At 30.5% G+C, this 15,763-nt stretch overlaps 2 long non-coding RNA genes across 2 annotated transcripts in view; one reads left to right on the top strand and one right to left on the bottom strand.

The window, feature by feature from the left end:
• LOC146754065 (uncharacterized) overlaps positions 1-15,763 on the top strand; it is a 51,869-nt gene that overhangs the window by 22,365 nt on the left and 13,741 nt on the right. The window lies entirely within an intron of this gene.
• LOC146754066 (uncharacterized) lies at positions 6,725-12,818 on the bottom strand. The gene is made up of 2 exons (XR_014939624.1): positions 10,279-12,818; positions 6,725-9,692 (listed from the first exon to the last, which is right to left on the bottom strand). It is a non-coding gene; the product is annotated as an uncharacterized LOC146754066 (long non-coding RNA).

The following is a 15,763-nucleotide window of genomic DNA, read 5'->3' as shown; positions in this document are numbered from 1 at the left end:
CTTTCCCTTCCTTTATACTTACCTTTGCTTCCTTTCTTTTATACTTTCCCTTCCTTTATACTTTCCATTCCCTTATACTTTCCTTTCCATTCCTATTTTTAGATTTACCCATTCCTTTCATTTATACCTTCTTATCCTTTCCAATATACTTAACCTTTGCTTTCCTTTCTTTTATACTTTCCCTGCCTATATACTTTCCTTTTCTTTATACTTTCCTTTCCTTTATACTTTCCTTTTCTGTATACTTTCGTTTCCTTTACACTTTCATTTCAATTCCTATTTTTAAACTTACCATTTCATTTATACTTTCCTTTCCTTTCATACTTACCTTTGCTTTCCTTTCTTTTATAAATTCCCTTCTTTTATAATTCCCTTCCCTTTGCATTATACCTACATTCCCTTTCTGTTCTGTAACATTTTCCTTTCGACCTTACTTTCCATTCCTTTTTTTTTTTTTAAATTAACCTTGCCTTTCCTTTTTCATATACTTCCCTATCCTTACAATTCTACATACATTGACTTTCCCTTATACATTGCTTTCCTTTCCATTATATCTACCTTTCCTTTCTTTTCTATTCCCTTCCTTTCCCTTCCTTTATACTTACCTTTACTTCCTTTCTTTTATACTTTCCCTTCCTTTATACTTTCCATTCCCTTATACTTTCCTTTCCATTCCTATTTTTAGACTTACCCATTCCTTTCATTTATACTTTCTTCTCCTTTCTAATATACTTACCTTTGCTTTCCTTTCTTTTATACTTTCCCTTCCTAGATACTTTCCTTTTCTTTATACTTTCCTTTCCTTTATACTTTCCTTTTCTGTATACTTTCCTTTCCTTTACACTTTCATTTCAATTCCTATTTTTAAACTTAGGCTCTCCTTTCATTTATACTTTCCTTTCCTTTCAAACTTACCTTTGCTTTCCTTTCTTTTATAAATTCCCTTCTTTTATAATTCCCTTCCCTTTGCATTATACCTACATTCCCTTTCTGTTCTTTAACATTTTCCTTTAGACCTTCCTTTCCATTCCTTTTTTTTTTTTTAAATTAACCTTGCCTTTCCTTTTTTATATACTTCCCTATCCTTACAATTCTACATACATTGACTTTCCCTTATACATTGCTTTCCTCTCCACTATATCTACCTTTCCTTTCTGTTCTATTCCCTTCCTTTCCCTTCCTTTATACTTACCTTTCCTTTCTTTCTTTTATACTTTCCCTTCCTTTATACTTTCCATTCCCTTATACTTTCCTGTCCATTCCTATTTTTAAACTTACCCATTCCTTTCATTTATACTTTCTTATCCTTTCCAATATACTTACCTTTCCTTTCCTTTCTTTTATACTTTCTTTTCCTTTATACTTTCCTTTTCTTTATATTTTCCTTTCTTTTAAACTTTCCTTTTCTGTATACTTTCCTTTCCTTTATACATTCATTTCAATTCCTATTTTTAAACTTAGCCTCTCCTTTCATTTATACTTTACTTTCCTTTCATACTTACCTTTGTTTTCCTTTTATAAATTCCCTTCTTTTATAATTCCCTTTCCGTTGCATTATACCTACATTCCCTTTCTGTTCTGTAACATTTTCCTTTAGACCTTCCTTTCCATTCCTTTTTTTTTTTTTAAATTAACCTTGCCTTTCCTTATTATATACTTTCCTATCCTTACAATTCTACATACATTGACTTTCCTTTATACATTGCTTTCCTTTCCATTATATCTACCTTTCCTTTCTTTTCTATTCCCTTCCTTTCCCTTCCTTTATACTTACCTTTGCTTCCTTTCTTTTATACTTTCCCTTCCTTTATACTTTCCATTCCCATATACTTTCCTTTCCATTCCTATTTTTAAACTTACCCATTCCTTTCATTTATACTTTCTTATCCTTTCCAATATACTTACCTTTGCTTTCCTTTCTTTTATACTTTCCCTTCCTTTATACTATCCTTTTCTTTCTACTTTCCTTTCCTTTATACTTTCCTTTTCTGTATACTTTCCTTTCCTTTACACTTTCATTTCAATTCCTATTTTTAAACTTAGCGTTTCCTTTCATGTATACTTTACTTTCCTTTCATACTTAACTTTGCTTTCCTTTCTTTTTTAAATTCCCTTCTTTTATAATTCCCTTCCCTTTGCATTATACCTACATTCCCTTTCTGTTCTGTAACATTTTCCTTTAGACCTTCCTTTCCATTCCTTTTTTTTTTTTAAATTAACCTTGCCTTTCCTTATTATATACTTTCCTATCCTTACAATTCTACATACATTGACTTTCCTTTATACATTGCTTTCCTTTCCATTATATCTACCTTTCCTTTCTTTTCTATTCCCTTCCTTTCCCTTCCTTTATACTTACCTTTGCTTCCTTTCTTTTATACTTTCCCTTCCTTTATACTTTCCATTCCCTTATACTTTCCTTTCCATTCCTATTTTTAAACTTACCCATTCCTTTCATTTATACTTTCTTATCCTTTCCAATATACTTACCTTTCCTTTCCTTTCTTTTATACTTTCCCATCCTTTATACTTTCCTTTTCTTTATACTTTCCTTTCCTTTATACTTTCCTTTTCTGTATACTTTCCTTTCCTTTACACTTTCATTTCAATTCCTTTTTTTAAACTTACACTTTCCTTTCGTTTATACATTCCTTTCCTTTCCTTTCATACTTACCTTTGCTTTCCTTTCTTTTATAAATTCCATTCTTTTATAATTCCCTTCCCTTTGCATTATACCTACATTCCTTTTCTGTTCTGTAACATTTTCCTTTCTTTTATACTTTCCCTTCCTTTATACTTGCCTTTTCTTTATACTTTCCTTTCCTTTATACTTTCCTTTTCTGTATACTTTCCTTTCCTTTACACTTTCATTTCAATTCCTACTTTTTAAATTAGCCTCTCCTTTCATTTATACTTTCCTTTCCTTTCATACTTACCTTTGCTTTCCTTTCTTTTATACTTTCCCTTCCTAGATACTTTTATTTTCTTTATACTTTCCTTTCCTTTATACTTTCCTTAACTGTATACTTTCCTTTCCTTTACACTTTCATTTCAATTCCTATTTTTAAACTTATCCTTTTCTTTCGTTTCTACATTCCTTTCCATTCCTTTCTTACTTACCTTTGCTTTCCTTTCTTTTATAAATTCCCTTCTTTTATAATTCCCTTCCCTTTGCATTATACCTACATTCCCTTTCTGTTCTGTAACATTTTCCTTTAGACCTTCCTTTCCATTCCTTTTTTTTTTTTAAATTAACCTTGCCTTTCCTTTTTTATATTTTTCCCTATCCTTACAATTCTACATACATTGACTTTCCCTTATACATTGCTTTCCTTTCCATTATATCTACCTTTCCTTTCTTTTCTATTCCCTTCCTTTCCCTTCCTTTATACTTACCTTTGCTTCCTTTCTTTTATACTTTCCCTTCCTTTATACTTTCCATTCCCTTATACTTTCCTTTCCATTCCTATTTTTAAACTTACCCATTCCTTTCATTTATACTTTCTTATCCTTTCCAATATACTTACCTTTCCTTTATTTCTTTTATACTTTCCCTTCCTATATACTTTCCTTTTCTTTATACTTTCCTTTCTTTTATACATTCCTTTTCTGTATACTTTCCTTTCCTTTACACTTTCATTTCAATTCCTATTTTTAAAAATACCCTTTCCTTTCATTTATACTTTCCTTTCCTTTCATACTTACCTTTGCTTTCATTTCTTTTATAAATTCCCTTCTATTATAATACCCTTCCCGTTGCATTATACCTACATTCCCTTTCTGTTCTGTAACATTTTCCTTTAGACCTTCCTTTCCATTCCTTCTTTTTTTTTAAATTAACCTTGCCTTTCCTTTTTAGATACTTTCCTATCCTTACAATTCTACATACATTGACTTTCCTTTATACATTGCTTTCCTTTCCACTATATCAACCTTTCCTTTCTGTTCTATTACCCTTCCTTTCCCTTCCTTTATACTTACCTTTGCTTCCTTTCTTTTATACTTTCCCTTCCTTTATACTTTCCATTCCCTTATACTTTCCTTTCCATTCCTATTTTTAGATTTACCCATTCCTTTCATTTATACCTTCTTATCCTTTCCAATATACTTAACCTTTGCTTTCCTTTCTTTTATACTTTCCCTGCCTATATACTTTCCTTTTCTTTATACTTTCCTTTCCTTTATACTTTCCTTTTCTGTATACTTTCGTTTCCTTTACACTTTCATTTCAATTCCTATTTTTAAACTTACCATTTCATTTATACTTTCCTTTCCTTTCATACTTACCTTTGCTTTCCTTTCTTTTATAAATTCCCTTCTTTTATAATTCCCTTCCCTTTGCATTATACCTACATTCCCTTTCTGTTCTGTAACATTTTCCTTTCGACCTTACTTTCCATTCCTTTTTTTTTTTTTAAATTAACCTTGCCTTTCCTTTTTCATATACTTCCCTATCCTTACAATTCTACATACATTGACTTTCCCTTATACATTGCTTTCCTTTCCATTATATCTACCTTTCCTTTCTTTTCTATTCCCTTCCTTTCCCTTCCTTTATACTTACATTTACTTCCTTTCTTTTATACTTTCCCTTCCTTTATACTTTCCATTCCCTTATACTTTCCTTTCCATTCCTATTTTTAGACTTACCCATTCCTTTCATTTATACTTTCTTCTCCTTTCTAATATACTTACCTTTGCTTTCCTTTCTTTTATACTTTCCCTTCCTAGATACTTTCCTTTTCTTTATACTTTCCTTTCCTTTATACTTTCCTTTTCTGTATACTTTCCTTTCCTTTACACTTTCATTTCAATTCCTATTTTTAAACTTAGCCTCTCCTTTCATTTATACTTTCCTTTCCTTTCAAACTTACCTTTGCTTTCCTTTCTTTTATAAATTCCCTTCTTTTATAATTCCCTTCCCTTTGAATTATACCTACATTCCCTTTCTGTTCTTTAACATTTTCCTTTAGACCTTCCTTTCCATTCCTTTTTTTTTTTTTAAATTAACCTTGCCTTTCCTTTTTTATATACTTCCCTATCCTTACAATTCTACATACATTGACTTTCCCTTATACATTGCTTTCCTCTCCACTATATCTACCTTTCCTTTCTGTTCTATTCCCTTCCTTTCCCTTCCTTTATACTTACCTTTCCTTTCTTTCTTTTATACTTTCCCTTCCTTTATACTTTCCATTCCCTTATACTTTCCTGTCCATTCCTATTTTTAAACTTACCCATTCCTTTCATTTATACTTTCTTATCCTTTCCAATATACTTACCTTTCCTTTCCTTTCTTTTATACTTTCTTTACCTTTATACTTTCCTTTTCTTTATATTTTCCTTTCTTTTAAACTTTCCTTTTCTGTATACTTTCCTTTCCTTTATACATTCATTTCAATTCCTATTTTTAAACTTAGCCTCTCCTTTCATTTATACTTTACTTTCCTTTCATACTTACCTTTGTTTTCCTTTTATAAATTCCCTTCTTTTATAATTCCCTTTCCGTTGCATTATACCTACATTCCCTTTCTGTTCTGTAACATTTTCCTTTAGACCTTCCTTTCCATTCCTTTTTTTTTTTTTAAATTAACCTTGCCTTTCCTTATTATATACTTTCCTATCCTTACAATTCTACATACATTGACTTTCCTTTATACATTGCTTTCCTTTCCATTATATCTACCTTTCCTTTCTTTTCTATTCCCTTCCTTTCCCTTCCTTTATACTTACCTTTGCTTCCTTTCTTTTATACTTTCCCTTCCTTTATACTTTCCATTCCCTTATACTTTCCTTTCCATTCCTATTTTTAAACTTACCCATTCCTTTCATTTATACTTTCTTATCCTTTCCAATATACTTACCTTTGCTTTCCTTTCTTTTATACTTTCCCTTCCTTTATACTATCCTTTTCTTTCTACTTTCCTTTCCTTTATACTTTCCTTTTCTGTATACTTTCCTTTCCTTTACACTTTCATTTCAATTCCTATTTTTAAACTTAGCGTTTCCTTTCATGTATACTTTACTTTCCTTTCATACTTACCTTTGCTTTCCTTTCTTTTATAAATTCCCTTCTTTTATAATTCCCTTCCCTTTGCATTATACCTACATTCCCTTTCTGTTCTGTAACATTTTCCTTTAGACCTTCCTTTCCATTCCTTTTTTTTTTTTTAAATTAACCTTGCCTTTCCTTATTATATACTTTCCTATCCTTACAATTCTACATACATTGACTTTCCTTTATACATTGCTTTCCTTTCCATTATATCTACCTTTCCTTTCTTTTCTATTCCCTTCCTTTATACTTACCTTTGCTTCCTTTCTTTTATACTTTCCCTTCCTTTATACTTTCCATTCCCTTATACTTTCCTTTCCATTCCTATTTTTAAACTTACCCATTCCTTTCATTTATACTTTCTTATCCTTTCCAATATACTTACCTTTCCTTTCCTTTCTTTTATACTTTCCCATCCTTTATACTTTCCTTTTCTTTATACTTTCCTTTCCTTTATACTTTCCTTTTCTGTATACTTTCCTTTCCTTTACACTTTCATTTCAATTCCTTTTTTTAAACTTACACTTTCCTTTCGTTTATACATTCCTTTCCTTTCCTTTCATACTTACCTTTGCTTTCCTTTCTTTTATAAATTCCATTCTTTAATAATTCCCTTCCCTTTGCATTATACCTACATTCCCTTTCTGTTCTGTAGCATTTTCCTTTAGACCTTCCTTTCCATTCCTTTTTTTTTTTTTTTAAATTAACCTTGCCTTTTCTTTTTTATATACTTCCCTATCCTTACAATTCTACATACATTGACTTTCCCTTATACATTGCTTTCCTCTCCACTATATCTACCTTTCCTTTCTGTTCTATTCCCTTCCTTTCCCTTCCTTTATACTTACCTTTCCTTTCTTTCTTTTATACTTTCCCTTCCTTTATACTTTCCATTCCCTTATACTTTCCTGTCCATTCCTATTTTTAAACTTACCCATTCCTTTCATTTATACTTTCTTATCCTTTCCAATATACTTACCTTTCCTTTCCTTTCTTTTATACTTTCTTTTCCTTTATACTTTCCTTTTCTTTATATTTTCCTTTCTTTTAAACTTTCCTTTTCTGTATACTTTCCTTGCCTTTATACATTCATTTCAATTCCTATTTTTAAACTTAGCCTCTCCTTTCATTTATACTTTACTTTCCTTTCATACTTACCTTTGTTTTCCTTTTATAAATTCCCTTTTTTTATAATTCCCTTTCCGTTGCATTATACCTACATTCCCTTTCTGTTCTGTAACATTTTCCTTTAGACCTTCCTTTCCATTCCTTTTTTTTTTTTAAATTAACCTTGCCTTTCCTTATTATATACTTTCCTATCCTTACAATTCTACATACATTGACTTTCCTTTATACATTGCTTTCCTTTCCATTATATCTACCTTTCCTTTCTTTTCTATTCCCTTCCTTTCCCTTCCTTTATACTTACCTTTGCTTCCTTTCTTTTATACTTTCCCTTCCTTTATACTTTCCATTCCCTTATACTTTCCTGTCCATTCCTATTTTTAAACTTACCCATTCCTTTCATTTATACTTTCTTATCCTTTCCAATATACTTACCTTTGCTTTCCTTTCTTTTATACTTTCCCTTCCTTTATACTATCCTTTTCTTTCTACTTTCCTTTCCTTTATACTTTCCTTTTCTGTATACTTTCCTTTCCTTTACACTTTCATTTCAATTCCTATTTTTAAACTTAGCGTTTCCTTTCATGTATACTTTACTTTCCTTTCATACTTACCTTTGCTTTCCTTTCTTTTATAAATTCCCTTCTTTTATAATTCCCTTCCCTTTGCATTATACCTACATTCCCTTTCTGTTCTGTAACATTTTCCTTTAGACCTTCCTTTCCATTCCTTTTTTTTTTTTAAATTAACCTTGCCTTTCCTTTTTTATATACTTCCCTATCCTTACAATTCTACATACATTGACTTTCCTTTATACATTGCTTTCCTTTCCATTATATCTACCTTTCCTTTCTTTTCTATTCCCTTCCTTTCCCTTCCTATATACTTACCTTTGCTTCCTTTCTTTTATACTTTCCCTTCCTTTATACTTTCCATTCCCTTATACTTTCCTTTCCATTCCTATTTTTAGACTTACCCATTCCTTTCATTTATACTTTCTTATCCTTACCAATATACTTAACCTTTGCTTTCCTTTCTTTTATACTTTCCCTGCCTATATACATTCCATTTCTTTATACTTTCCTTTCCTTTATACTTTCCTTTTCTGTATACTTTCCTTTCCTTTACACTTTCATTTCCATTCCTATTTTTAAACTTACACTTTCCTTTCGTTTATACATTCCTTTCCTTTCCTTTCATACTTACCTTTACTTTCCTTTCTTTTATAAATTCCCTTCTTTTATAATTCCCTTCCCTTTGCATTATACCTACATTCCCTTTCTGTTCTGTAGCGTTTTCCTTTAGACCTTCCTTTCCATTCCTTTTTTTTTTTTTTTTAAATTAACCTTGCCTTTCCTTTTTTATATACTTCCCTGTCCTTACAATTCTACATACATTGACTTTCCCTTATACATTGCTTTCCTTTCCACTATATCAACCTTTCCTTTCTGTTCTATTCCCTTGCTTTCCCTTTCTTTATACTTACCTTTGCTTCCTTTCTTTTATACTTTCCCTTCCTTTATACTTTCCATTCCCTTATACTTTCCTTTCCATTCCTATTTTTAAACTTACCCATTCCTTTCATTTATACTTTCTTATCCTTTCCAATATACTTACCTTTCCTTTCCTTTCTTTTATACTTTCCCATCCTTTATACTTTCCTTTTCTTTATACTTTCCTTTATACTTTCCTTTTCTGTATACTTTCCTTTCCTTTACACTTTCATTTCAATTCCTATTTTTAAAATTAGCCTCTCCTTTCATTTATACTTTCCTTTCCTTTCATACTTACCTTTGCTTTCCTTTCTTTTATAAATTCCCTTCTTTTATAATTCCCTTCCCTTTGCATTATACCTACATTCCCTTTCTGTTCTGTAGCATTTTCCTTTAGACCTTCCTTTCCATTCCTTTTTTTTTTTTTTTAAATTAACCTTGCCTTTTCTTTTTTATATACTTCCCTATCCTTACAATTCTACATACATTGACTTTCCCTTATACATTGCTTTCCTCTCCACTATATCTACCTTTCCTTTCTGTTCTATTCCCTTCCTTTCCCTTCCTTTATACTTACCTTTCCTTTCTTTCTTTTATACTTTCCCTTCCTTTATACTTTCCATTCCCTTATACTTTCCTGTCCATTCCTATTTTTAAACTTACCCATTCCTTTCATTTATACTTTCTTATCCTTTCCAATATACTTACCTTTCCTTTCCTTTCTTTTATACTTTCTTTTCCTTTATACTTTCCTTTTCTTTATATTTTCCTTTCTTTTAAACTTTCCTTTTCTGTATACTTTCCTTTCCTTTATACATTCATTTCAATTCCTATTTTTAAACTTAGCCTCTCCTTTCATTTATACTTTACTTTCCTTTCATACTTACCTTTGTTTTCCTTTTATAAATTCCCTTTTTTTATAATTCCCTTTCCGTTGCATTATACCTACATTCCCTTTCTGTTCTGTAACATTTTCCTTTAGACCTTCCTTTCCATTCCTTTTTTTTTTTTAAATTAACCTTGCCTTTCCTTATTATATACTTTCCTATCCTTACAATTCTACATACATTGACTTTCCTTTATACATTGCTTTCCTTTCCATTATATCTACCTTTCCTTTCTTTTCTATTCCCTTCCTTTCCCTTCCTTTATACTTACCTTTGCTTCCTTTCTTTTATACTTTCCCTTCCTTTATACTTTCCATTCCCTTATACTTTCCTGTCCATTCCTATTTTTAAACCTACCCATTCCTTTCATTTATACTTTCTTATCCTTTCCAATATACTTACCTTTGCTTTCCTTTCTTTTATACTTTCCCTTCCTTTATACTATCCTTTTCTTTCTACTTTCCTTTCCTTTATACTTTCCTTTTCTGTATACTTTCCTTTCCTTTACACTTTCATTTCAATTCCTATTTTTAAACTTAGCGTTTCCTTTCATGTATACTTTACTTTCCTTTCATACTTACCTTTGCTTTCCTTTCTTTTATAAATTCCCTTCTTTTATAATTCCCTTCCCTTTGCATTATACCTACATTCCCTTTCTGTTCTGTAACATTTTCCTTTAGACCTTCCTTTCCATTCCTTTTTTTTTTTTTAAATTAACCTTGCCTTTCCTTTTTTATATACTTCCCTATCCTTACAATTCTACATACATTGACTTTCCTTTATACATTGCTTTCCTTTCCATTATATCTACCTTTCCTTTCTTTTCTATTCCCTTCCTTTCCCTTCCTATATACTTACCTTTGCTTCCTTTCTTTTATACTTTCCCTTCCTTTATACTTTCCATTCCCTTATACTTTCCTTTCCATTCCTATTTTTAGACTTACCCATTCCTTTCATTTATACTTTCTTATCCTTACCAATATACTTAACCTTTGCTTTCCTTTCTTTTATACTTTCCCTGCCTATATACATTCCATTTCTTTATACTTTCCTTTCCTTTATACTTTCCTTTTCTGTATACTTTCCTTTCCTTTACACTTTCATTTCCATTCCTATTTTTAAACTTACACTTTCCTTTCGTTTATACATTCCTTTCCTTTCCTTTCATACTTACCTTTACTTTCCTTTCTTTTATAAATTCCCTTCTTTTATAATTCCCTTCCCTTTGCATTATACCTACATTCCCTTTCTGTTCTGTAACATTTTCCTTTAGACCTTCCTTTCCATTCCTTTTTTTTTTTTTTTAAAATTAACCTTGCCTTTCCTTTTTTATATACTTCCCTATCCTTACAATTCTACATACATTGTCTTTCCCTTATACATTGCTTTCCTTTCCATTATATCTACCTTTCCTTTCTTTTCTATTCCCTTCCTTTCCCTTCCTTTATACTTACCTTTGCTTCCTTTCTTTTATACTTTCCCTTCCTTTATACTTTCCATTCCCTTATACTTTCCTTTCCATTCCTATTTTTAAACTTACCCATTCTATTCATTTATTCTTTCTTATCCTTTCCAATATACTTACCTTTACTTTCCTTTCTTTTATACTTTCCCTTCATTTATACTTTCCTTTTCTTTGTACTTTCCTTTCCTTTATACTTTCCATTTCTGTATACTTTCCTTTCCTTTACACTTTCATTTCAATTCCTATTTTTAAACTTAGCCTCTCCTTTCATTTATACTTTCCTTTCCTTTCAAACTTACCTTTGCTTTCCTTTCTTTTATAAATTCCCTTCTTTTATAATTCCCTTCCCTTTGCATTATACCTACATTCCCTTTCTGTTCTTTAACATTTTCCTTTAGACCTTCCTTTCCATTCCTTCTTTTTTTTTAAATTAACCTTGCCATTCCTTTTTTATATACTTCCCTGTCCTTACAATTCTACATACATTTACTTTCCCTTATACATTGCTTTCCTTTCCACTATATCAACCTTTCCTTTCTGTTCTATTCCCTTCCTTTCCCTTCCTTTATACTTACCTTTGCTTCCTTTCTTTTATACTTTCCCTTCCTTTATACTTTCCATTCCCTTATACTTTCCTTTCCATTCCTATTTTTAAACTTACCCATTCCTTTCATTTATACTTTCTTATCCTTTCCAATATACTTACCTTTCCTTTCCTTTCTTTTATACTTTCCCTGCCTATATACTTTCCTTTTCTTTATACTTTCTTTTCCTTTATACTTTCCTTTTCTGTATACTTTCCTTTCCTTAACACTGTCATTTCAATTCCTTTTTTTAAACTTACACTTTCCTTTCGTTTATACATTCCTTTCCTTTCCTTTCATACTTACCTTTGCTTTCCTTTCTTTTATAAATTCCCTTCTTTTATAATTCCCTTCCCTTTGCATTATACCTACATTCCCTTTCTGTTCTGTAACATTTTCCTTTAGACCTTCCTTTCCATTCCTTTTTTTTTTTTAAATTAACCTTCCCTTTCCTTTTTTATATACTTCCCTATCCTTACAATTCTACATACATTGACTTTCCCTTATACATTGCTTTCCTTTCCATTATATCTACCTTTCCTTTCTTTTCTATTCCCTTCCTTTCCCTTCCTTTATACTTACCTTTGCTTCCTTTCTTTTATACTTTCCCTTCCTTTATACTTTCCATTCCCTTATACTTTCCTTTCCATTCCTATTTTTAAACTTATACATTCCTTTCATTTATACTTTCTTATCCTTTCCAATATACTTACCTTTGCTTTCCTTTCTTTTATACTTTCCCTTCCTTTATATTTTACTTTTCTTTATAATTTCCTTTCTTTTATACATTCCTTTTCTGTATACTTTCCTTTCCTTTACACTTTCATTTCAATTCCTATTTTTAAACTTAGCCTCTCCTTTCATTTATACTTTACTTTCCTTTCATACTTACCTTTGCTTTCCTTTCTTTTATAAATTCCCTTCTATTATAATTCCCTTCTCTTTGCATTATACCTACATTCCCTTTCTGTTCTGTAACATTTTCCTTTAGAACTTCCTTTCCATTCCTTTTTTTTTTTTTTTTAAATTAACCTTGCCTTTCCTTTTTTGTATACTTCCATATCCTTACAATTCTACATACATTGACTTTCCCTTATACATTGCTTTCCTTTCCATTATATCTACCTTTCCTTTCTTTTCTATTCCCTTCCTTTCCCTTCCTTTATACTTACCTTTGCTTCCTTTCTTTTATACTTTCCCTTCCTTTATACTTTCCATTCCCTTATACTTTCCTTTCCATTCCTATTTTTAAACTTACCCATTCCTTTCATTTATACTTTCTTATCCTTTCCAATATACTTACCTTTGCTTTCCTTTCTTTTATACTTTCCCTTCATTTATACTTTCCTTTTCTTTATACTTTCCTTTCTTTTATACTTTCCCTTCCTATATACATTCCTTTTCTTTATACTTTCCTTTTCTGTATACATTCCTTTCCTTTACACTTTCATTTCAATTCCTATTTTTAAACTTAGTTTTTCCTTTCATTTATATTTTTCTTTCCTTTCCTTTCATACTTACCTTTGCTTTCCTTTCTTTTATAAATTCCCTTCTTTTATAATTCCCTTCTCTTTGCATTACACCTACATTCCCTTTCTGTTCTGTAACATTTTCCTTTAGACCTTCCTTTCCATTCCTTCTTTTTTTTTAAATTAACCTTGCCTTTCCTTTTTAGATACTTTCCTATCCTTACAATTCTACATACATTGACTTTCCCTTATACATTGCTTTCCTTTCCACTATATCAACCTTTCCTTTCTGTTCTATTCCCTTCCTTTCCCTTCCTTTATACTTACCTTTGCTTCCTTTCTTTTATACTTTCCCTTCCTTTATACTTTCCATTCCCTTATACTTTCCTGTCCATTCCTATTTTTAAACTTACCCATTCCTTTCATTTATACTTTCTTATTATTTCCAATATACTTACCTTTCCTTTCCTTTCTTTTATACTTTCCCTTCCTTTATACTTTCCTTTTCTTTATACTTTCCTTTCATTTATACTTTCCTTTTCTGTATACTTTCCTTTCCCTTACACTTTCATTTCAATTCCTATTTTTAAACTTATCCTTTTCTTTCGTTTCTACATTCCTATCCATTCTTTTCATACTTACCTTTGCTTTCCTTTCTTTTATAAATTCCCTTCTTTTATAATTCCCTTCCCTTTGCATTATACCTACATTCCCTTTCTGTTCTGTAACATTTTCCTTTAGACCTTCCTTTCCATTCCTTTTTTTTTTTTAAATTAACCTTCCCTTTCCTTTTTTATATTTTTCCCTATCCTTACAATTCTACATACATTGACTTTCCCTTATACATTGCTTTCCTTTCCATTATATCTACCTTTCCTTTCTTTTCTATTCCCTTCCTTTCCCTTCCTATATACTTACCTTTGCTTTCCTTTCTTTTATACTTTCCCTTCCTTTATACTATCCTTTTCTTTCTACTTTCCTTTCCTTTATACTTTCCTTTTCTGTATACTTTCCTTTCCTTTACACTTTCATTTCAATTCCTATTTTTAAACTTAGCCTTTCCTTTCATTTATACTTTCCTTTCCTTTCATACTTACCTTTGATTTCCTTTCTTTTATAAATTCCCTTCTTTTATAATTCCCTTCCCTTTGCATTATACCTACATTCCCTTTCTGTTCTGTAACATTTTCCTTTAGACCTTCCTTTCCATTCCTTTTTTTTTTTTAAATTAACCTTGCCTTTCCTTTTTTATATACTTCCCTATCCTTACAATTCTACATACATTGACTTTCCTTTATACATTGCTTTCCTTTCCATTATATCTACCTTTCCTTTCTTTTCTATTCCCTTCCTTTCCCTTCCTATATACTTACCTTTGCTTCCTTTCTTTTATACTTTCCCTTCCTTTATACTTTCCATTCCCTTATACTTTCCTTTCCATTCCTATTTTTAGACTTACCCATTCCTTTCATTTATACTTTCTTATCCTTACCAATATACTTAACCTTTGCTTTCCTTTCTTTTATACTTTCCCTGCCTATATACTTTCCATTTCTTTATACTTTCCTTTCCTTTATACTTTCCTTTTCTGTATACTTTCCTTTCCTTTACATTTTCATTTCAATTCCTATTTTTAAACTTACACTTTCCTTTCGTTTATACATTCCTTTCCTTTCCTTTCATACTTACCTTTGCTTTCCTTTCTTTTATAAATTCCCTTCTTTTATAATTCCCTTCCCTTTGCATTATACCTACATTCCCTTTCTGTTCTGTAGCATTTTCCTTTAAACCTTCCTTTCCATTCCTTTTCTTTTTTTTTAAATTAACCTTGCCTTTCCTTTTTTATATACTTCCCTGTCCTTACAATTCTACATACATTGACTTTCCCTTATACATTGCTTTCCTTTCCACTATATCTACCTTTCCTTTCTGTTCTATTCCCTTCCTTTCCCTTCCTTTATACTTACCTTTGCTTCCTTTCTTTTATACTTTCCCTTCCTTTATACTTTCCATTCCCTTATACTTTCCTTTCCATTCCTATTTTTAAACTTACCCATTCCTTTCATTTATACTTTCTTATCCTTTCCAATATACTTACCTTTGATTTCCTTTCTTTTATACTTTCCCTTCCTTTATACTTTCCTTTTCTTTATACTTTCCTTTCTTTTATACTTTCCTTTTCTGTATACTTTCCTTTCCTTTACACTTTCATTTCAATTCCTATTTTTAAACTTAGCCTCTCCTTTCATTTATACTTTCCTTTCCTTTCCTTTCATACTTACCTTTGCTTTCCTTTCTTTTATAAATTCCCTTCTTTTATAATTCCATTCCCTTTGCATTATACCTACATTCCCTTTCTGTTCTGTAGCATTTTCCTTTAGACCTTCCTTTCCATTCCTTTTTTTTTTTTTAAATTAACCTTTCCTTTCCTTTTTTATATACTTCCCTATTCTTACAATTCTACGTACATTGACTTTCCTTTATACATTGCTTTCCTTTCCATTATATCTACCTTTCCTTTCTTTTCTATTCCCTTCCTTTCCCTTCCTTTATACTTACCTTTGCTTCCTTTCTTTTATACTTTCCCTTCCTTTATACTTTCCATTCCCTTATACTTTCCTTTCCATTCCTATTTTTAGACTTACCCATTCCTTTCATTTATACTTTCTTCTCCTTTCCAATATA

This window comes from Coturnix japonica, chromosome Z (genome assembly GCF_054131305.1).
Source record: "Coturnix japonica strain WE chromosome Z, WE-NBRP24, whole genome shotgun sequence".
In the NCBI taxonomy this organism is placed as follows: Eukaryota; Metazoa; Chordata; class Aves; order Galliformes; family Phasianidae; genus Coturnix; species Coturnix japonica.
Note: the sequence above shows the minus strand (reverse complement) of the source record. Positions and strands in the feature narration are given on the sequence as shown.